We start from the raw sequence: 23970 nt of genomic DNA, 5'->3' as shown, positions 1-23970 counted from the left end.
CATCAAGGACCCCATTTCCACAACATAACAGATCTTCCTTGACTGAGCATTCCAACACATCTGGAGCACCACAGTCCTACCAAATTCAGCCTGTTCCTTGGCTGTGTCTGTACCTCCTCTGCAGCTGATCAGGGTCTCTCAGCTTTTTCAAGAAGCCGGTGGTTCTCAGCTATCTTATACCTATTTGCCAAGGTTGTCACTTCCCCTAATATATATATTATATCACTTCTCTTAATATATATTATATAACTGTTTGCTGCTAAATTATGATAAAATAATATATATTGAATATACATATCTAGTATATACCTTATATTTATATGTTTATATTATAATATATTAAACATATATGTTATAATTATAATTAACTCTTTCTATAGTTTTATTATAATTTAGCAGCAAACAGTTAACTTCAGCATTAGTTGCCTGAACTCTTTCAAATACCTGAATCTATGAGACAAGATGAGATAGTTTTCTGTATCTATGAGACAATATGAGGTAATTTTCTTTTACCCAGATGTCCCCACCACCACAAGGCTGTGGCTTCCTTAGCTGGCAGTGTGATGTCACTCCCAATTCTTGAACAATTCTTGATACCAACTGTGTCAATTTGAGTCCTCCAAATAAAAACTAAGCTAAGAGAAGATTGGAGTCTCACATGAAGAACCTAGAAAAAGGAACCAGAGCTGGCAGCAAGGATTTTCAGACCAACAGGCAGATCTGACGAGGAACAAATATGGAAGACTGAGAGTCAGAGTCATTGTTTGTAACACAGTTTTAAGAAAGTTTCCACCAGGCGAGTAGGCAGTCTGCAAGTCAAAATTTCTCATTACAGGAGTCCTGTATTCAGTAAATCCGAAACCTGATCATTGGTTTGGAGCAGCTTGGGACTGTGCCACTTCAGTGCAAATACAACAGTAGACCCAGAGTAAAAATAAGGGGAGCCCTCAGTCAAGTATACTCTTCCATGCAGGTGTTGAAGGGTCTGTGAGTGGCATATGCTAGTGTCTGTCACCAGGGGTACCAGGTGTTTAATCAGAATCTTTGCTCTTGATAGATGAAATATTCAACAATGGAAAGGGCCTGATAGGCCTTGGCTAGTACAAGTCCACATGGCTGAGTCCATGCACAACCCTTTGCCTTAATGCTTCTTTCATTAGCTCTTTGAGCAAGAGTCATGTGTGACAAAAGAAGTTGACTGATACTTATAAAATATCCTCCTGTCCATCTAAATAGTAAGATCTTTCTTTGTGAGTGTTGATCTTGATGAGAGCTCATATGGGATATATAAGTATTTTCACACTTTATAACAATTCTAAAATGTCTATCCATATACCTCTCTGCCCCTTTATGGCACCAGTTAGCAAATTACATCCATTCAAAGTTCCTTGCTATATAAATACTTTGTTCTGGAAGGCCATATGTCCTCCCAGGTAAAATGAACCACCATGACTTGAAGATGTTTCCAACAAAAAAATTTTCTTTCATCACTGCCCTTCACACCCACCCTGTATTGTGCTTCAGTGTTATAGATGTCCACTACTGTAATATTTTGTAGAACCATTTGTTAACCAGACCTTTTTCCCCATCAACTAGTAATAAGAAAAACATTTTTGCTAATATTTTTGTTGGAAAGTCAGATTTGCAGAGAGGAGAGACAAATATCTTCCATCTGCTGATTCACTCCCCAAGTGACTGGAATGGCTAAAGCTGAGCCATTCTGAAGTCAGGAACCAGGAGCTTCTTCTGGGTCTCCTGTGTAGGTACAGGTTCCCAAGGGTTTGGCTGTCCTCGACTGCTTCCCCAGGCCACAAGCAGTGACTAAACACGAAGAGGGGCATCCAGGACACAAACCAGCACCCCATATGGGATCCCAGTGTATGCAAGGTGATGACTTTAGTCATCATGCTACTGCACTAGGCCCAAAGAAATTCTTACTGAAGCCTTTAGTACACGCTAAAAATAATGAGGCAATATAACATAATTAGGAGCTAGTGTGCTCTGAGCCTTTGCCAGCATCATTGTGTGCCATCAACACATGGTTAAACTTGTCTATACCACTCTCACTTGTGCATGCTCAACAGTATGGTTTAGTGGGTCAAACAACTCCTATATTGTGAAGCACATTCCTCATGATAACTTTGTGGTCTATGGCAAAATACTTGATCTCTTATTTCTCCAGGAGAGAATAATTATCTACAGAGTATGGTAAGGCTTTGTCCCCATATCTAAAAATATGCTTCATTATTCACCTAAGAACTTTACCGAAGGCAACTACAATTATATTTGTCATCTGATGAATCCTTCAGACATGTTAAGAACCGCTGAATTGTCTCTTTGTGATCAAACTGGTGAGGAAACTTGCAAGGTACCTTATGGCAATGTCTTCTCTCCCTGTTCAAAATCCAAGGACCCTAAAAATCAAATTTCGTCACACTACTCAGGAAGCAGTTCTGAGCTATAGCAACATACCCAAATAGGACATATGCTACTTCGAAAACGCACAGAGGCACATTAGGAACTGAAACCTTCTTTTTTTCCCCTTGTATATTTTTCATTATTATTATTATGATCATTTTATGATACAGTTCCATAGGCCCTGGGATTTGCCTTCCCATTACCCAAGTTGCCCAACCCCCTCCTAAGTTCCCCTATATTATAACTATAGTATAGTTCTTCATAAACAGTCATGTGTCCATCATGCCAGGCATGGACAATGGCAGGGAATACAGCATCTTATTGTCAAAATATAGTTCACAGTCTCATTGGGAGTCTATCTTTGATCTGAAAGTAAAGATGCATATTGCATTGTATCCTCATATCCGCATATGATAGTCTCCATTACACAGTTACTATACAGCTCCTTAAATGAAAACCTACAATTCAAAATCAACAACAGGAAGAAATATAGAAATTGACAACACCATGAAGTTATAACATGCGACTGGAATGATAGTTTCCATTACACAATTATTGTATATCCCTTAAATGAAAAGTCACAAAACAAAATCAATAGCAGGAAGATAAGAAGAAATTAAAAACGCCATGAAGTTATATAACATACTACTGAATCACTAATGTGTCGCTGAATAAATAAAAGATAAAATCAAGAATTTTCTTGAAGAAAATGATGCTACTGTATCATCTATGATTCTGTGAAGAATTTAATAAGAAAGAACATATTTTGAAGAGATGAAACTAAAAAAAAAAAAGAATAGAAATCCGTGAGATACAGTTTCTGCAGATCTTTACTGATATATCTCCTGTAGGCAACAAATAGATGGGTTTTGTTTTTATAATCCAGTGTACTTATCTATGATGTTTGATTGATGGGTGTAAACCATTTATATTCAGGGTTACTATGAATGAGTGGTAATTTGGTCCTGTTCTCAAAAAAACATCTCACTGTTGTCCCTTCAATCTTAAAGCCTTTGCCACACTGTACAAAGTGGCACCTGATTTGCCACTACTAGAGTTCTTGATCTGCTGGCCATCAGTTCTGAGGGCTATCCAGTCCTTGGGTAGAACCTGTAGGTTGCCACACTGTTGCAGTTCGCTATGTCAGAAATTAGTTCCCATAGCCTTTAGCGGTGGAAGCTGTTTGAGGCTTTTTATAGCACACTGATGTTTGTAGTGTCCAGAATGCAGTAGTAATTTGGATTTACCATTCTGGAACTTATAATTAGATTTAACATCTTCTATTTGTCCCCACTCACAAACTGGATATGTTATTATTCTTCCATTTGTCAAGGCTGCCTCCTTCAATTAAGTATTATAAGAAGTTAAGTATTGGAGAATAGCCATGTAGTGAGTTCACAGGCCAACTAGGTACATGTGAGATGGACCTGAGTCAAAATATCATTAATCAGTTAGTCTTTATAGATTCCTACTCTAGTAAGTATGCAATGGTGGCCTATTGAGTGTGCAAGAACTGGTATCAGAGTAGCGCCCATAAATTCCCCCTCAAATCCAGCCATTCCTTCTTTCTCAGTGCCCTATGATCTGATAAGTTGCTCTGGATCTTTTGGGGATGGCGTCAAGGGAATTTTACATCAATGTTTGGACATGCAAGTATAAATTCTGGTACATATAGTACCCTATTCTTTTCACCTGCTCCCAAGGGGCATGCCAGGATTTCAGGCTAGTTATAAGAACAAAGGCACTGAAAGGTGTTGAGACTGAATCTTGATGAATGTTCCCATTTCTCCACAGGATGAATCAGGGGTTCCTCAAGTAAGAAGTACCAAGCTCAGACAGGGAGTAAAGCTGTTTCTGCTGGGTTAAAAGTCAGAGGGCTCCATGGACCTCGGCTTCACTGGGATCTGTCTTCCTGATACTATCTCTGTTTTCAGAGTCATCAGTCCATCTCAATATATGTCTTAATGTCAATCACAGATTTATTGTAATATTAATGTGTTTATTTGAAAGTTGGTGTGATGGAGAGAGACAAATCCCAAGAAAGATCTTTCATCTGTTGATTCACTTTCCAACTTTCCACAACATCTAGACTAGAACAGTCCAGAACCAGGAACCAGAAACTGCATCCAGGTCTCCTGTGTCAGTGACAGAAGCCCAAATATATGGTCCTTCTTCTGCGTCCTTCCAGGATGCATTAATAGGAAACTGGAACTCAAATCAGGCACTCTGTCCAAAATGGGACATAGGAGATTCAAGCAATGGCTTAGCCCACTATGCCAAAATATCTGGTCCTAATCACAGATGGTAAGTTAAAAAGAAATGGTAATTCAGCTACCCATGTGATTAGCCTTTTATTTAGTTTTCAAAAATATTAGATCCTATATTTCTTCTTTCTGCTATACTGCCCTGTGGCATCAGTTACCTAAATAACTCAATATCCTGCCTTTTGTAAATGTTTGATATCAGGGACTGCTAGTGTTTCACTTACCACTGTCAGTAGGGTGGCTAATGTCTCATCAAAACAGAAGACTAATCCTAAACTCTCACCCTTAAGGTTCTATCTTTAGAATTGCTCCAGGGCCAGGAACTGAACCAGGAGTCACCGAGGGAATCAGACATCGCAGTGTGGAGAAGTCAGGGTCTGGGAAACAGTGTCAGAAGACCAAAAAAAGTGCCATTAGTATGTCTGCTTGAAGCAGGAGCACAGATGAATAAGCTGGAGCTTTCAGGGAAACCCAACCAGCTAACTTTTAACCAAAAAAGTTGGATTGTGAAGGAACACTCAAGAATTTTATGGAAATTTGTCACCTGCATGTGGCTATCACCTCTGTGAGTCCACAGCAAGTACCTCGTAACAGGTTTGCATCACTGTTGGCAATGTGTGGTTATTTTCATTATTTTTTGTTTTTGTTTTTGTTCATGTTTTTTAGTTTTGGCAGATAGAGGAACAGAGGCTAACAGTCAGACAGGCAGACACAATAGGCTCCCATAATAACCACAGTAACAGAGACTGAGTCAAGCCACAACATAGAGCTGGGAGCTCGGTTGTGATCTGCTCCAAGGGATGCAGGGATCCAAATGATCTGAGATGATGCTATCTGTTGCTTCCTGGCAGGGTACCCATGAGCTGGAGATGTGGGTATTCCAGCCCACACCTTGGCCAATGGGTCAAATACCTGCCTATAAGTTATTTCTAAGTGATCTTCCAAGAAGTAATAGCATCAAGGTAACCAAGATTTGCTACAGAAATTCTCACAAAGTCAAAAGCAGAACACATCATACAAACAAAGAAGGCTGGCTGCTTACATCACAAGCTGAAGTGGATCCATGATGTGGCAGGAGTAAAACCAATTTACTATTCACTTCATTCACAACTGAAATTATGTGAATCTTAATTTGTTTTATGTTTGTTGAGAACTGAAAAAGATTACTGAACTTATTCGTAATATTAGGACCATTAACTTTTATATCATATCACTTAAATGTCACATAATTTATGCTATCCAACTGCATATTTCAGACTATCGTTCTACTAAAAATGCATTTTTAATGCTCAGGAAAGCATGCAGAACCATAAAAATCCTAGAGATGCACACACTCCAAGTTTATCCATACCAATAATAATTTTTAAGCCCAACTTTAAAATAATGCTTGCTATTATAATTTTCATGCAAGCCTTGAAAGTGTCTTAAAAGTAATTACAATGTGATAATTTTTTAATTCTTTTTATTATATTTTTTACAATCTTTACATAGTTAATTAGGGTAAAAAGGTTCAAGGGTTATAGGAAAATGGGTAAGACTATTATTTCCATATTATTTCCTTCATGTTTAAAGGGGGGTATTAAGGGAGAAGGCCCACCCAATTTCCCACCCACCCCAGGTCCCGGTTGTAGAGAATGCTCCAAGGTTCTTGTTCAAGTGGTTTTGATAGTTCACCAGTTATGAATCACTGTCAATCTTGCCACTCCAAGCACGATGAGGTCTTTGCAGAATCCACTGATTGATATAGTCCATCATAGAGTCTCCATTTGCCCCATATTTCACTGCCAACATATAGCTGAGATGGTTAATTGACCTGTCCTGTCTTCTATCTTTTCTTGGTTAGGGTTCTGAGTCCAGCATTTCGATTGGGGGGATCTCCAAAGGAACTTTGTCTGAGGTGTTCTCAGACCAGATTCTTGTATGTACTAGCAAGTACAAGGCCCGGCACAGTCATAATGTGAGAATTGACAAGAATTATGCTGTAGTAATTATTTTAAGTATATTGTGACTCTGAGAACCTAGTGTACTAATAAATTCCCTAAAAATTTAAAAAGTGATTGCATTCTTGGATCTCTGTAAGAATAAAATTATTCAGAGACAGATCTAGTAAAATGTGGATGTTCTTTGCTTTCTAAATTCTTCAATCAGAAATCCAAATAACCTAATTTCTTTGTCTACATAAACTACAATTTATTACCTTGTAAATTTAAAAATAGCATGATAATTGCTTCCCAGCCTTTTGGCTCAGATCAATTGTAATATCTGTTTCTATCAGTTTAAAAATAGCATGATGATAACCTGATCATCAAAAGTATTTGCTTCCAAATTACAATTTTTTAACTCCATAGGGAAGTGTTTCAACTTGACTCTTGCCTTACATGCTTAAGGAAACAATAATTCAGGAGTGGAGCATGGTCAGCATTGTGCAGAGGCTGTACAGATTCTTCAGTTTCCTAGAGCTGAAGAAAAATACAAAATCATCTCCCAGCCATAGCATTCTATATCCTCAGCAAGAAAGTTGATCAGCAATAATTGGCTTTCAACTCAGCATATGAGAAGGTAGTGCAAGAAGTGCCTTGGAGAGGGATTAAAACAGCAAATACACTGGCATTTGAAGCCAAACCTGATTCTTGTCTTAATTTAAACAGCACAAGTTTGCCACCAGTAGGATGGTCCCCTCAGGGTTTCCTAAGAACATTTATTTTCTTAATCATATTGACAGAAGCCCAATCAAGCTACTGCCACAGAGACTCTTCTGACCCTTGGCAAATCCCACCACTATCCCAAAGCCATAGGAAAGACGAGTGTGTATGACTTTACTTTGTTGTTGTTGTTGTTGTTTTTGAGTGAAATAAAATAATGAACTGGGATGAGTATGAGTAGATTTTGCTAACCCTTACAACACTAACAAATGAAGCAGTCACGAAGAAAGAAACCTTGTCTGATGGATATGCAGACAAAAATAAGATGCAAAGATTACATAGAGATTGCTCATGAGTACAAGAAACATTGCACCACAAATTTTATAAAGCAAATAAAAGGACCTTTATCTCAAATTAGTAGTTTTAAAGCAATTACAACTCAGTGATGATGAAAATTATTACTATAACTTCAGACAGAAATTTTAGTGTTAGATATCACAACTTTTTTAAATAGCTCTCTCTTTGGCTCAGGAATTAGCAATCTATCTTTAAGAGTCATCTGATTTTTTTAAAGGATTTATTTATTTTTACTTGAAAGCCAGAATTATAGGGAGAGAGAGAGATCTTCCATCCCCAAACGTCTGCAACAGTCTGACACTGGACTGATCTGAAGCCAGAAACCAGGCAGTTTTTCTAAATCTCCCGCACGGGTGCAGGAGCCCAAGGACTTGAGCTATTGTCTGCTGCTTTCCCAGGTCATAAGCGAGAAGCTGGATCAGAAGTGAAGCAAACAGGGCTCAATCTAGTGCCCATGTTGGTGCCAATGCCACAGGTGGAAGTTTAGCCTCCTGTGCCATGGCACCAGTCCTATAGGTTGAGTTTTTTGAGGACAGTGGCCAAACATGGTTCTGTAGACCCTTAATGTCAGGTATCCTCTTCTCCTTCACCCTCTGGAATGATTTAGAAACAAAATCCTCTTTAATTTCTGAATAAAAATATCTAGCAAATACTGTTGGTCATGTAGACAGAATTAAGAAAGAACATTGCTAAAAGCTTGGCAATTCATTCTTTTAAAAATGAATAGTTCTATTGTATAGACAGTAAATTTTGACAATTCCAGACTCCATGGTGTTTTGAATTCTATATCCCCCATTTTCTCAATCTGTTCCTCAGTTAACTCTCAATTTGGCAAAGATTTTTGCGCCTTTGCAGAGAAGTCTTCAGTAATATTCATTATGCCTCTGTCTCTTCTTTTGTTCTTGGTCATTGTACTTGCGGTTATCAGAGTCTTCTCCTCGGGGCAGGTTTGTAAGCTATGTCACCCACAGGTTTACAATTCAATTTAATTATTGTACCTGGCACATGGCTCTTTGTTTGCAGTCACTTGTGCCACTCCCTCCAGTGAGTTCCAGGTCTGGATTCTTACGTTAAATTTCTACCATGGTCCACATAGCCCCAGATTTTGACTCAGCACTCTTCACCTTCTGTGATACCATGCTGAGGCTGCACTGTTATTTGTACAAACTTTCTCCCACCTCCAGTTTGAACAGTTCCCAGGATTAGGGAGACACCAGGGGTCCCATGATACTAGGTTGTTGTTGGTGTTTATCTTGCCAGAACCCATTGGCTGTTAGGTCTGAGGGCCACACAGAGCTATTTGACCCATACAACGCTGTAGTTGGTATTATTTTTCCTGTGGGACTAGTGCAATGTATTTAGTTCAGTGAGCTCATTCCCAGCTCAGCATATGTGCAGCTCACTGTTGTCCCTGCAGTCTTAAAGCCTTTGCCACACTGTACAAAGTGGCACCTAATTTGCCACTACTAGAGTTCTTGATCTGCTGGCCATCAGGTCTGAGGGCTACCAAGACCTTGGGTAGAATCTATAGGTTGCCACGTTGTTGCAGTTCACTAAGTCAGAAATGCATTCACTCCCAGCTCAGTGCATTCTTAGTACTGTTCCATAGCCTTTCCTCCCTACACGACATGGTGCCTGATTAGGCTCCAGGGAATGAACTGGATTGTGAAACCTACCCTGTTACCATACTGCCTGTCTGGGACCTGCTACTCCGTCTCTGCTCCTGGTCAAATCAAACAGACCAGCAGGACGGGGCAGTTCTTTGAGTTCAACCTCATGAGCTTCCAGGGAACATCCCTGCCCACCTTGTTGCTTGTGGAGTTCCAGCTGCCAGTGTAGTTCAGATCACCGCTCACTGAATGCCACTGGCATATCAGTCATTGCAACACCACACCGTTGTTCTGCTACTCCCCTGTGTCTGTCAGTCTCCAGGTGCTCCTCTACTATCGTTCTGTCCTCTCCTATTTTCTGGAATGTGCCCTCTCTGCTTCACACTGGCTAATGTTTCTCTGTCTGTTTATATGTGTCCTTACCCTATTCTACCACCTTGATTCTTAATTATTATATTTTATTGTTTTAAACGCTTATTCCTTTTGTAGTGAGAATGTTTGAAATTTATTCTCTTAGTGATGGTGAAAGATACAATGTATTACCTACTACATTCATGCTCACAGCTCTCACACTTGATGGGTCTATGAGGAACTCTATTGTGGTCAGTCCCTAGAGGCACTTGGCAACGTAGGTGCTAGTGGACCTAGGCATCTCAGTGCTGAGTGAGGACATAGTTTTGCAGAAAAGAATTTTAGATGGTTTGCAAGCACTTTGGGTCTTTAAAATAATTAGTTGGTCCCAGGGCTGCCTCTTATAACTTTAATATTTACACTATGACAAAGTGAAAGTGCTCATTAGTGCTCAAGCCAAAGTAATACCATTCTCTTTATTCATTCCAATGAGCTTATTTTACATTAGCAAGAAAGAGCTGGTGAGAGGTAGAGCCCCATGGGGTATTTGCTTTGCAGAAGAGGATCTCAGATGGCAATAAAATCAGGAAGCATTAGCATAAGGCCCTCTGAGAAATATGTTCCTACATCCCATCTCCAGAGGGTGAGGCCACAGATGAATGACTTTGATCCTGCCCCTTCCTTAGTTCCCATAAGTACCACATCATCTTGTTCTTCATCAGACAGAACTGGGAAGAATGGTAGCTGGGGCTGCAGGCTGGGCAGCAAGGAAAAACAATAGAGAGTTAAGCTCTCTTCCAGAACTCTACTCTTGGCAAGAGCTCAGGGGCCTCAGTAGTCCAGGTGCCCTTAAGGCCCGGGTCTTCTTAGCTGCATTCTCCCAGGCTGTATGGATTGCCCTGAGAAGGAACACCTCCCTCCCCTCCAAGTTCGTATCACTTTCCACTTCATTTCTAGCAGAGTGTGTCCTGGGTCCCCTGGGTAACCACCTGGGGGAGCATTTTCTTTAAGCTACTGGGGTGAACTAGCCTCCACCATCAGCTGTGCTCCTATAAGAAGTCTAGAAGCACATCTAGCCTCCAGACTTAAGTAGCCATGCTGACCAAAATGGTACCATGTGAGTGGCAAGTGGGTAAGGGCTTCACCGGTTCTGTTACTTCCGAAGGGATATCTGGCAACACCTATCAGGGTTGTTGAGGATTCATTTGATAAGCATTTCTCACACTGCAGGGGCCTCTCCTCCAAGGGGCCAGTGTGTGCCGTGCTCTTAGTCCTGAAGGTAAACATGTCGACCACGAAGCGAAATGCAACAGGAGATGAATCCTGCCCCCTGGAGAGGAGCGAGGCAGCTCTGTGATTCCAGGAAAGAACTCAGGGACAGCACTGGTGCTCAATTTTACATTTTCTCTAACACCAAGCATAGAATGTCATTTGAAGTCTTTCCTTATTTTAAGGCAAAACCGGCCTTACCCATAGATGCATCATTCACACAGTTGGACTTCATAACAACCAAAAAAAAAAATTTCTCCACGAGAATTGTCTAAGCCGTTGTGATATCTGACAATTGTCCATCAGTGATGCTTTGGTGATCAGCCATTGATGGATCAGTTTAAGGTGCATGTCTGTCACTTGGACAGGAAGCACAGGGAGCCTGTATCAGCTATTAATGCCCCAGCATCATTAATGCCCCATGCGAATGCCACACTATGAAATTTCAGTTAAAATCAACATACCAATAATTGCAGGCTGGCTTTGTATGCTGCATATTTAACTTATGAAATGGTCATCTGAATAGGAGGTACCAAATATAGATATACACAAGATCATCTGAGACTAATTAATGCATGACAGATCCTTGATATGTTATTAATGGAAATGAGCTTGGAGAATACAGTTTAACCTTTGAGATTAGTGTCGACGAGAAAGGCTATCTCCCCTGGTGCCCTTGGCAGAAGCAGAACACTAGTACAATTCCCTACAGATCAGGTGCAGTTCGTAAACTGGCATAAGCAGATTATATGAGACAGTGACTAGAAAAACCGTCTTTGACTCCACATCTGCTACTTACAAGTTGGATGACCTGGTCAAGCCACCTACACAATGTGAACCTCAGATTGCCAGGCTGTAAAATTGGGGTGTGGAAAGGAGCAGTCAGTGTAAAATTCATGTTTAAAGCATCTCTATTAAAGAATCTCTCTCTCTCTCCCTTTCTCTCTCTCTCTCCTCTCTCCCTTTCTCTCTCTCTCTCCTTTCTCTTTCTCTCCGGTCTCCCTCTCTTTCTGTCTCTCTGTGTCTCTCACACACACACATATTCATACACACACCTATTCAGAAAAGGAGCAGACTGGTGGCACTGACCGTCACATGCCTGCCCCTACTGCTGAGCCGTGAACCATTCTAAACCTAGGCCAGGCACGTCACTCCCATGTTTGCTCACCTGTCTGCTGGCACGTGTTCACAATATCAAAGACATGGTCATTTCCTGAGTAGGACGGGACAACCTCTTGGTGTTTTGACATTGGTCTGCATGTCCTTCTGCCTTGCTTATAAGAACTGCATGTCCATTACGATATGGAGCTTCCAGAGGGCGGGATTTCTTTCATTTCATCGACTGAGCATCGGGACCACTGGGGAACTACACTCCACTGGAAGCCAGGATTGTGATGCTGTGAACTTTAAAGGAGATTTCTTAAGGCACATCTCTCTCTTGCTGAGTCACTGACTCCCACATTCTATAAAAGCAAAGTCAAGCTACCAACACCATCACTGTAAAGGCATCTAGGAATGCTGGCCAGCCAGCTGAATTCTATTTGTCACCCAGAGTGGTCCCAGAGGCTCCAGCAGCTGGGAGAAGACTTCTCTGGGATTGCTCCCACATCTTTGCATAGCAAAAAATTACATTAGACTGCACACTTACAGCAAACTTCCAAATGAAATTGAATTGCAAAAGGAAAAATGCTGTTTGAGGGAACTACAGAAAGGGAGGGAGAGCTGGCCCTCTAGGAGGGCCAGCCTTGTGAGCACTGAGGGCTGAGTTCCAACTGGGCACGTGGCTTAGCTCTTTCCTTTTACAAACAAGGAAATTGAGACCCCAAAATGTTAAGGGTTTTACCCAGGACCCGAAGTTAGAAGGCAGAGTTGGGACTAAAAATCGTTTAGGCAAGAGAAAGACCCAAAGCGGATGATCTCAATTGCTTCCATTGGAAACAGGAAAACCCTTGCTAGCCTACTAGCCTGGTCAGCCCCCCGAGTTATTACCAGCACAGAGTGAACTGACTGCCCAGTGAGCCCGGAAGCCACCCTTCAGGCACACTGGCTGATGAGGAGTATTCTAGGAGCTGGGCTGGCCTGTGCACACTGCTCCGTTCTATATGCAGCCAAAGGTCCTGAAGTCCAGGTCCTGCTAAATCTTGAAGATGGCAATCATTGTGATTGGACTTCTGACACTTTGTGAGAGACTTGTGGTCTTAGCAATGGGGTCTTTTGTCCACAGAACAAAGGTGAGGACTCAGCACTGCCCAGCAGTTCCCCAAACTCACCTCTGAGTGTCCCCTCTCTTCTTCTTTTTCTTCCTTTTTTTTAAACTGAACTTTTTGCTCAAGAATGCAAAGACCACCATCAAAGCACTCCAGACTGGAAAACTTGACATAACAGAAGTTCTTCCTCCCACTGCTGCAAACTAATACCAGTTTTACTTTTGACCAAGATGGAATCAAAGCATCTTTGAGTGCGTTTTTGAGACTTTGTATTTCCATGTGACCAATAAGGTGCCTCTTCTGACCAAAAAAAAAAAAAAACAGTGAAACCTGCCCGTCACCCTCAACGACAAAGAAGAGGAAATGGATGGGGGGAATATCAGAACATTTGGGGCAGCAAGGGGAAAGTGAGAGAGCCCCTGTGGACCACTACAGAAAGGTAACAGAAGCCAGTAAGTGCTTAGTAAAGAAGTAAGTGAAGACAGAGATAAAAACTGGGAGCAATTTTGGCTTTCTCTGTCCTGCAACACTCCAGGTTGGTGCTGCACTTGTGTAAACATTTAGGAAGCATTTTTGGATTTGCTTCAATTACCCCGTGCTAGTACGGTACATGCTTCTTGAATGAGTAAATGAAAGAGCACGTTGATCGGTAAATGAAGGGTAGATGTGAGAGCGTGTCGATCCGTGAGTGAAGGGTAGTATCGACGGCGTGTCAATCAATAAAGGAAGCACAGTATTGAGAAGAGGAAGGAAACCATTACAAGTTGATGAATGAAGCCCTTGAAGGTCAACCTTCGCATCTCATGGCTGACTTCCGATCCAGGGGGATGGTCAACAGCTGGAGTAGCGGCCTTGGGATATGGGGACCTAGGATGCCGCGCCTCTCACAGAACATGTCACCCACTGCCGTTCACTGAGTCATTTACTTCCACCAGGCACTTCCCAGCTGTTGGCACCTCCAGTGAGCCACTCCTCTTCTGAAGCCTTGCTCCATATTGTTAAGCTAGGAAATTAAAACTACCTTGGCTGCTGTGTTTCTCCCTTCTGCAGTAACAAGAGCCTACAACGATGAGACTATGTTAAACATCTACTTACTACACATCCCAGAGCTGTGTTCACTTGGGGAAAAAAATCAATCAATTAATGAAATTGATGATCACCCGTCAAGGCTTAAAGAGAAGGACATTAAGTGCTCGGTTTGATGACAAAAAGCAGCATCAATCTTTGTGTCTCTGCCCCTGGCCCAGAGGTGCAGCCTCCACCCTCGGTGTTTGGAGCTCACAGTGATACACAGGCAGCTGCAGCCCGTGCCAAAAGCCTGCAGCTGTATGTGCCCTGCCTGCCCTTCATTCTCGCTCTCCTGCCTTGACAAGTCCAACCCTTGATGTCACACGTCATCTTCCACCCTGGGGAGAGTTCCCAGGCCCTCCTCAGCCCCGAGCTCATGGAGCAAGACTGGACACACATTCTGATGCCACCATGTGCAACAGAGCCAAGTCCAGCAAAGTCAGGCTCAGGAAATGTGGGTCTTGGATTAAGAGACAGTGAAAGTGAACCTGCCTCACAAGCAACTTGTGCGGCAGCCCAAAAAGACACCTCCCCTCCCAGGGTCTCCTGCCTCATAGCCTCCTCGAGACCAATACCTGAGGATTTCTCAAGTTAGCAGAAGGCATCTCAGCCTGGATTGAAGGGCTGAGTCTGCCCCCATGTCAGTGGCCCATGCATCTTGGCTTTTGGCAAGACCAGCCCAGCATCCCAGGTTGTCATGACAGACATTTGCAGTGCGGAGAAGGCATACTGGTAAGAAAGTGCTTTGGGAGACCATCTCAAGGAGACTGCGGGATATATGGGTCCTAAGCCTTGGTTGCAGTAAATAGGAGAGGAGCTCTGTGGTTAAGCTTCCTATGCAACTGACACGTGGCCACTAGATGGCAGCAGAGGGCAAGGAACATGTGGTGCTGGCGGTCTCAGGGAGGGGGTGTGGAAGCCCCTCCATCTTGCTTTACATCTTTAATGAGATATGTAAGGAAAACGAGTCCCTTACATGCCTGTCACAGATGCCACAGCATATGGGGAGATGCCGCACAGCAATATTTCTGTGGTTATTAAACAGGAGGCACCTAACCAGTCAGTCATTCACTGCCTCCTCAGGCTGCGGTGTCCATTACATCTGCAGGTCCTGCAGAGAGAGAGAGGCAGAAATGCTGAGTGAGAAAGCAGGTGACCCCAGGGGACACAGGGTGGCCCGGGTGCGGGCAGGACCCCAAGACAGCCCAGCAGTGAGGCCCTGTGGGCTCCTGTGGCCAGACCAGCAGCTGTCCTCTGCTGCCCCAGGGGTGCATTGATTCGCCGCAAAACAGCTCTGCGGCCTGACCTTTCGCCACAAGCCCCAAGTGAGAAACGAGCTCTGGGCATTTTAAAGAGCAAACCAGGCTTGCCCTTACTGCAGAATGAGAGGGGGGAAAGAGAAGAGAGAGAGAGAGAGAGAGAGAGAGAGAGAGATTAAATCACATTCAGTTGCAGAGCTAAGAGAGTGCTGTGCCACACAGCCGCACCAGGCAGTCCTGCCCACTAAGTGCTGGCCTCGAGGAGCCTCACACTTGTTCCTGGATTCCTTAACTGCTTCACCTCCAAACGCAACCAGTGACTCCATCTTGGCCCCTAGCAAAACTTTTTGGGGCCCCACAAAACTACAAAGCTGCTGGGGGCCCTCTCAGAGGCACCCACAAACCCCTCAACAACCCTGAAATGAGAGCAGATAGCATACATATATGTGATTTATTTTCCTTTTATTTGAAAAGTAGACAGAGTGAGGTGACCGAGGTGGGTGGGGAGTGAAGGCAGAGGATTCCCACCTGCTGTTTAATTCCCCAAATGCCCACAACATCCTGAGCTGGGCCAGGCTGAAGCCGGAAGCCAGGTCTTCCATCTGGGTGGCCCGCGTGGGTGGCAGAGATCCAAGTCCTGCTCTCTCAGGTGCATGAGCCAGAAGCAGAGCAATGTGACCCCAGCCAGGAGTTCCGATACGGAATGTGAGAGCTCCAGGCAGTGCCTTTAACCCTTGGGCCAAACACCCACCCCAAGGTAGCCACTGCTTTTTTTCCCATGCAGTCCCCTATCCCTTTCTCATTCTACAATGAGAGGGCAAAGGGCCAGGGGCCCTGCTTTCTTCTCTCGCCTGGTGCTGGAGGTCTGTGTGGCCTCAGACAATTCACTCCACCTCTCTGGGCCCCAGGGATTATCCGTCCTGGGAGGGACCAGCTGTGGCTTTCATTGCCCAGGCCTCCCGCCAGTGCCCCCCGCCCCCAGCAGTAGGCAGGGTTTTTTTTTTTTTCCCCTGCCCAACAACAGGCAGACTCAACGGGTGCAAGCACAATTTCCTCCTCCTGTTGCGAAGCAATGTGGTCGCAGTGGGAGTCTTGTGGAGGTCCTTTGTCCCCAGAGCGAGGCAAACCGGGAGGCTTCTGATGTCATTGACACTAACCACTGGGCCTGGAGGTGGTCCGGCTGTCACAGAGCAGCACGCAGAGCTGGCCCTGTGGGTGGCGGACATCCCTAACCAGCACCCCAGGATGCTTTAATAATTATTTCTCGATTTAAAAGGAAAGAAAAGGGGGGGGGGGAGGACAACTTAATTCCACAGGGCTCCTGGGGGAGCACCTCCAGGGCTCCCGGGATGGATCGGGTCTCGCCCATAATGGGGGATTGGTTCAGCTCAGCTGCCCTCTCACAGGGCTGAATGCAGCAGGCAGCAGTGCCAGCAGCTCCCCGCGGCTCCGCGGGAAAATGACTCCCAGCTGTCAGGAGCAGCAGACCACCGCTTTGATGTGTTCCCAGGCCCGAGGAGCTGCCGCAGAAGCCGGCCGAGGGAGGAGGTGGACTAGGGGTGCGCTCCGTGTGGGACAAGCAGGGGCGCGCAGAGAGGCCCAGGCGCACGTGCCACTCGGAGTGATCACCCAAGGCTGCCTTCCATCCCTCTCCCCAAGTCAGCGCTCTGCCTCTGTCTCCAGCTACAGAGAAATAAAAATCTAGAAACGGCAGGCTGTTCGCTGCTTTCCCCTTTCCCGAGGGGATAACGAGCCACTTCTCTGAATATGAACGATCTTTATTGAGCACAAAATGAATGAGCCCCTCACTCAATGTCTATGCTGATTGCCTTTGCGTCAACGTAGACCTGGCCCCGGCCGGCCGGGCAGAAAGCATTGCTTGCTTCCGTAATGGGTGTTCCTACTCTCAGCCTTTTGGAGTGGCTGCACGCCACCTTGTTCTCCTAATGGGCTCTCCAGGATGATGGAAGACAGAGCCGCCCAGCCTCTCCTGCGTCGGCAGTGCCAGAGATAAGATCGGGTCGATCACAATCAGGCAGAGAAGTAGACTGAGCCATAACTAGGGTCTCTGTGAGAGGGAGACTGGGGTGAGGCGCGGGGAGGCAGGTGTCCGCCGGGGACCTCTCAACAAGACGCTAATTTAGATGCGGCCGGTTCTTTCATGCCAGGGCAGTGTTCAAGAACACGTCGGTTCTGCAAACTAGGTGAGTCCTTTCAGCTCAAGAAGGGCCTGCCAACGGCCTGTGCCTTCGCGTCTTCTGAAATGTTTGGCTTTAGTTTGCAGTTAAGGGAGGGTTTGGACCGAGAATTTCACTCACACCCAAGCGAGCTCTCTGTACAAAGCCTCACATGAAAATAATATAAACAGCTTCTGTTTACCAAGCACCAATCTCATGTCAGGCACAATGCCCAGAAGGTCTCATGCCTGGTCTCTTCTACTCCTCAGCACATTCCACATGTAGGGGTGTGAGGGAGCTTTTGTTCGCCCCATCTTACTGATGAATACCCTATGGCGCCAATCTGAAAATCTTTCATAAGATTGGGCCAGTAAAATTGCAGGGATTCTAGGTCATTCAGCTCCCAGAGCCTCCTCCCTTTACCACTGCACCATGGGGAAATATGCTTACAGGGCACTTACTACGTTGAGGCAGTGGAGATCTGCAGGAGAAGCGTCTGTAGAGTCAGTTCTTGACTTTACAAAACCCTCAGTTTGATCACACACAAGTGTACACAAAACTATACCTGCATACTCAGGCTACAACATACGATGTCTTCCAGGACTCCTACAAGCAAGGCATCCACAGTCCACCCTTCTGCATCGTCCTCCTCTCACCCTTCCTGCCCTTGATCCACCATCTGGATGGCTCACCTGATCCAGTCTGGGATTTTACAGGCACTATGTATACAGTTCAAGCCATCAGTCATGCTATGGTTACCCAGCGTCTGCATGGTCACTGTTTTTTCATTTCACTTTTTAACTGAATTAGAAATTTTCCCTGACCCGTATCTGTATTTTGGGGGCAGCGTGAGATAGGAAAGCCACGGGGCAGGGGAGGTTTCAATCCTGTTGAAGATCTAGGGAAAAATAAGACGGGGGAGTACCCAGGATAAGGAAGGGAAGCTTCATTGTCCCTCTGGCCTTGGGAGGTAAGTGATGATGTATGTGATGGACACTGCAGTAAGGTGAGACTGAATGGAAGAAGCAAGTTTTGCTCCAGTTTTAGATTCTGCCAACAGCAAACCGGCTGCCAAGGCTACATCAGCCTTAACAATGAGGTTCATGAGCTAAAAGACAGGACAGTGTCCTAGTGCGCTGGATACCTTCCAGTGGCATTGGCCCAATGAAGAGGAGACCCTCTTGATGTTAAGAACTCTCCTTCAAAGCCAAGTTAACATGCCACCACTGGATAAGACAGGAGGAGAATGAGACCACCAAAATCCTGCAAAGTCTGCATCTTGCTTTCTATGGACCACACTCCTTCACAAATTCAATGGGAAAAAAAAAAGTTTATGACCCACAGAAGTTTGCCTCCAATTTCATCTCAGGAGATTTATGCTGCTTCCTGGACTGCCTATAAATCTGAAGGTAAAGAATTCCAGATCAAAGTCTCCCTAGATCTTGAAAAGAATGGTCTGGAGGAGACCCAAGTGTTCAGCTCTAAGTAAGCACTCCTTCCTTCCTTCCCCCACCACCACATTTGCTAATATTCAAGGTAGCCTGGTATCCTGCCTACCAGTGGCTATTTTCCCCGAAAAAAATTCAAATTGGGGAACCTAAGTAGTCCTTCTTGGGCTTCTCTCCACATACTTCTCAAGGTGTCCACTCAATAACGAATCTTAATCTTCACTTTCATCTCTTAATCTTGCCTCCCAACACTCCCAATCCCTGTTTTCCCAATTTCCATTTAGGGAAAGCACTAATCCACCGTTCCCTTCTCAAAACTTCAGTCTCTGAATCCTTCATCCCCCACATTCCTGCATTTGACCACTGGAGGGCAATGCTGGACTAGCCAAATCACTGCAGACACTGTTCCAGCAGGTCCCTGCCAGGTCCTACCACTCCAGGATGCAGCCTCTGGTTGGATGCCAAAACCAAGGACCATTATTAGAGCAACCCTAGACTGACAACAATCTATTTGTTAAAGGGGCCCCACCACACATGGAGTAGGAGTAATAAGAGATAGTTCACTAGAAAGCCAATCAGACTTCATGAGAGCTACAATCCCTTAGGAAAGAGACTATGTGAAGAGTTTGCCTAATGGCATCATTAACCAGGGAAAATCTGTCTCTGACGAGCACATGCAGATAACTACCTGTTTCCACTCACTCCAACATAAACCCCTTGAGATTGATGTCTTAGCAAGCTCTGCATTCCTGGTAGAAAGCTTGGCAACAAATACTTGCTAGACAGATGGATGGATGGAGATGTGTATAAATTGGAATTCGCCATTTTCAGAGTTGTCAATGTTTTCCAGTTCTTGTAAGGCCCAAGGTTTTTCATTAACCAGATTCCAAACATTCTTAAACTTGGAGACAGTCAAGAATGTTCGGGTTGTTCATTAAGACAACAAACGTCCTTGTACAAATTCTATTTCAAACACCACTGTAAGAACTTCTGGTTTCTTATTTCTAGCCAGCCTTTCATTATATTGCCCATGTGTCCTCCTCCTACCTCACGAGCCTGTGGACCACAAAATAAAGATGCTGTTTCATTAACAAGCAGCCTAAACCAAGCCAGAGCTCATCATGTGGAATGTGGAGTATTCATTATGTCCCCCAGGTGAATTGTGGGAATTTGCATCCCACTGCAGCGCTCCATGGGGCTCTCCTCCAGCCCCAAGTCATCACATGAGATTCTTCTCCATCTTACTCTCCCCCCCCCATCTACACTGCAGTGAGTCCCACACCAGCATGAACACAGCTTATTCTCTTAACCATTCAAAGCACAGCTAAAAGTCTGAAGAGAGAAATAAGCACCCATTTTGAGACCTCAAACCCAACAAAAGGCTCTCCCTGTCTTCCAGTGGGTGTCCATGTAGCAGGGACCAGCCCAATGCCCCCAGAACAAATCTGCAAGCATCCCCACATCTCCACTTAACAAGAGCAAGAAAGCCTTTCTTCTCCATCTAAAGTGAGCTCTTCTCCTGACCTAAGATGATTGACAGAAAAGAAAACATTTCCTCCTGGAAGCTCTGCACCTGCCCCACCACCATCTCACGTAGGACCAGATCCCTGGCTCTGATAAGACAAATGTGTTTTTCAGCTATGTCATTGGATCACATAGTACCATGTATGGACATCAAGCTCCTTACTAGATTCACATCTAGTGAAAATACACTCATTCTAACTAAAAAATGCCATTGAAGTTTTCTGAACACTTACATTTCAGGGTACAATTAGATGATGACCATTCAATTAGATGATGACCTCATAATCCTCAAAACAGTCCAATTTTGTTATAGATGTGAATAAGTTCATTCCCAGCCTTACTCTGATTTTTTTTTAGCAAAAGGAGAGTTCTCTAAAGTTCACCCAGAGTCTTCCCCTGCAGAAATCCAATACTCTCAGCAATCTTTCAGGAGTTCTTCTAAAGAGAAAAAGAAGAAAGAAAGCCCTGCTTTTAAAAGATGTCCCTGTTACAAATGTGTCTAGCAGAAATCTCTCCCTATAGTTTAAACATGGGTCTTCAGAGCATACAGTTCTCATCCTTCTTTAAAAATATTGCTGCTTCAAAAAGTTACCAGGGGCCAGGATTGTGATGCTGATAGCTAATAGGGGTGCCAGCTGGTGACAAAATCACTCCACTTCCTATGCAACTCCCTGCTAACACACCTGGGAAAGCAGCAGAAGGTGGCACAAAGGGTTGGGCTGCTGCCAGTCACATGAAAGAACTGGATAAAGCTCCTGGCTCGTATTTGGCCTATCCTAGACCTGGCTGTAGCTGCCTTCTGAGGAGTGATCTAGCAAATGAAAGATATCTCTCTGTCTGTTTCTCTCTAATTGTGACTTTCAAATAAAGAAAAATTTTAAATGTATCTTTTGATACCTTTTTTGAGATTATACAGTGATAGAAAAACACAAACTCATTCTGGAACATCATTTTTTTTTTAGCACTGCACACAGGAACTGAGGTGATCATACATTCGGCATGTCCTATGCTATGTTCTTTCTCAATATACCTTTAGTGTGATTAAGGAACAGGTCTCCAGGGTAAACTCTCTGTTCCACACCACCCCTAAAGAATCAATATACAGAAGTTTCTATAAGTGAGGACATGGAGAGTCAACACACAGACTCCAGAGGCCCAAAAAGTCTCCAGGTTAGTTCACTGCATTCAAATGCACACCTGCTGTGGGGTTCTGATTTCCAGGTCCAGATTCCCAGAGGCTGGACTATGCCTTAGACCTTAAGGTCAAGTCTAAAGTCCAGGTTTGACACAGATAGCAAGCCGCAGGCCTTACTGCCTTGTTATTTAGTAAAATCCAGAATTTTGCCCAAGTTATCAACCTGCTGATACACTCTTGGCCCAAGTATGAAGTCTTGGGGATGGCTTCTTTTTAAATCATAGTCCTTTTTTAATAGTTCCAAAGCCAAGTAATCCTGGTTATTCATGGTGGATTTATTTCTATTTTTTTTTTATATCTCTGTGGCAGAGCAGAAAATCTGGATGAGTCCCTCTGAACTTCACACAGGGAAATGATCACACTGCACTGCACACCAGGAACTTCAATGAAGACTGTGAATCCCAGTGTTGCTAGGGTAGGAGTCAGGTCCTTCAGTTTACTCACCAGAAATTACCCAACCAGCAAAGTTCCTCTCAAGCTCTGTGCAAGGTACAGCAGCTTGTGATCAGGGGTCAGGTAAGACTGCTGCATACCTTTATATATAACTGTGACTTGGACAGAGCACATAGGAAGCCCCTTGGAACATCGGCTTCCTATGAATCTTCCTAAGGGTACTGAGAAATGGGAGGATCATATATTTTCCAAGGGATGACACACACAGACCTTCCTATTGCTAATTGCTAAAGTCAGACTATGATAAATGTTGGTTAGAGTACAATGTGCAGTTGCCCATAGAAGGGAGAAATTAGGTTGATTCAAGAGGATCAGGCAGATCTCCCTGGTGGAAGGTATAGTCAAAGTGACTTGAAGAATGAGTGATTTTGATGAATGGGGAGATTAGAGAAGGACATAGCAGGAGAAGGAGAACAGGAGCCAAGGAGCGCACAGAACTGTGTCTGCTAGAGGACAGGGCTCTCTCTGTGGGGATGCAGTCTGCAACACCTGCTGAGAGGAGTGACTGGAGAATGGGCTGTGATCTGGCAGAGAAATATCTTAAAAAGTAGGCTACAGGGATTGCATTACGTTAGAGAAAAATGGGCAGACATCAGCGGTATATAAGAAAATGCATGTTTACAAATGCTTCAGAAAGATCTCTGCAGACAGAAAGATGGGCTTAACACTGAAAGCACAAGGTCACATACAGAGTTAACATAGAGACCAAGATGGAGAAGGAGAAGGATCAGAAATAAGACCCTGAAATCATAAAAGAGGTGTAATAAACCCCTCCAAAGCAGAAGAAGGGTGTGTGGTGAAGAAAGGAGCAGTGGTCTAGCACTTGCATCTCTTGTGTATGCCGAAGATTCTCTAGTTTCCAGGCTCCAAGACATTCCATTGGGAATTAATCCTTACTAATCTTCTAAAATGTTAAGACTTAAGGTGTCAGTTTTCCCAGGAGCAATTTTATGTTTCTATAACTCAAAGGATTGATCTTCAATTGCAGAATTTCAGACACCAATAAAAGAGATTTGGGGGCAAGACTCTTCTTGAGCCTCTTAGAGGGCATTTCACAGTTGTCTGCACATTGCCCTTTCTTATAAAGCCAGTTGTGTTGTTAGTAAACACACAGCTAATGTACTATAACTATTTGATTACAGGTTGAACATGGAATCCAAGATGACCATCTATACTCTATTTCTTCTCTAAATTCCATTTTCTCTTCAGGATTAGGTCATGGAAACCTAAATCCAAAAGACAATATGTCATAGGCCCCTGTCCTTCTCATCAGGAAGGACAGTGTCAGGATCCTGACTTAAGTATGGTCTGGCCCTGGTTTTTGCAACTGTTTGGGAAGTGAACCAGTGAATGGAAAATCTCTCTCTTACTCTCCCTCTGTCTGTCATCCCACCTTCTAGATGAGAGAGAAAGAGAGAGAGAGAGAGAGAGAGGGAGAGAGAGAGGGAAGGAAGGAAGGAAGGAAGGAAGGAAGGAAGGAAGGAAGGAAGGAAGGAAGGAAGGAAGGAAGGAAAAGAAAGAAAGAAAGAAAGAAAGAAAGAAAGAAAGAAAGAAAGAAAGAAAGAAAGAAAGAAAGAAAGAAAGAAAGAAAGAAAGGAAAGAAAGAAAGAAAGAAAGAAAGAAAGAAAGAAAGAAAGAAAGAAAGAAAGAAAGAAAGAAAGAAAGAAAGAAAGAAAGAAAGAAAGATTTTTCAGAATCTGAAACAGTAGCCTCTGGTTTTTGAGTAGG

The 23970-nt window shown here is 43.9% G+C and overlaps 1 non-coding gene and 1 gene segment (V, D, J or C); both read left to right on the top strand.

The window, feature by feature from the left end:
- LOC121148487 overlaps nt 1-23970 on the top strand; it is a 356000-nt gene that overhangs the window by 165878 nt on the left and 166152 nt on the right.
- On the top strand, nt 6906-7102 carry LOC121149724. Its single transcript, XR_005882849.1, has one exon. It is a non-coding gene; the product is annotated as a U2 spliceosomal RNA (small nuclear RNA).

The sequence above is a fragment of the Ochotona curzoniae genome, unplaced genomic scaffold (genome assembly GCF_017591425.1).
Source record: "Ochotona curzoniae isolate NIBS_2020 unplaced genomic scaffold, NIBS_Ocur_1.0 scaffold_4701, whole genome shotgun sequence".
Classification (NCBI taxonomy): Eukaryota; Metazoa; Chordata; class Mammalia; order Lagomorpha; family Ochotonidae; genus Ochotona; species Ochotona curzoniae.
The sequence above is the reverse complement of the archived record's forward strand: the minus strand, read 5'-3'. Positions and strand labels throughout refer to the sequence as shown.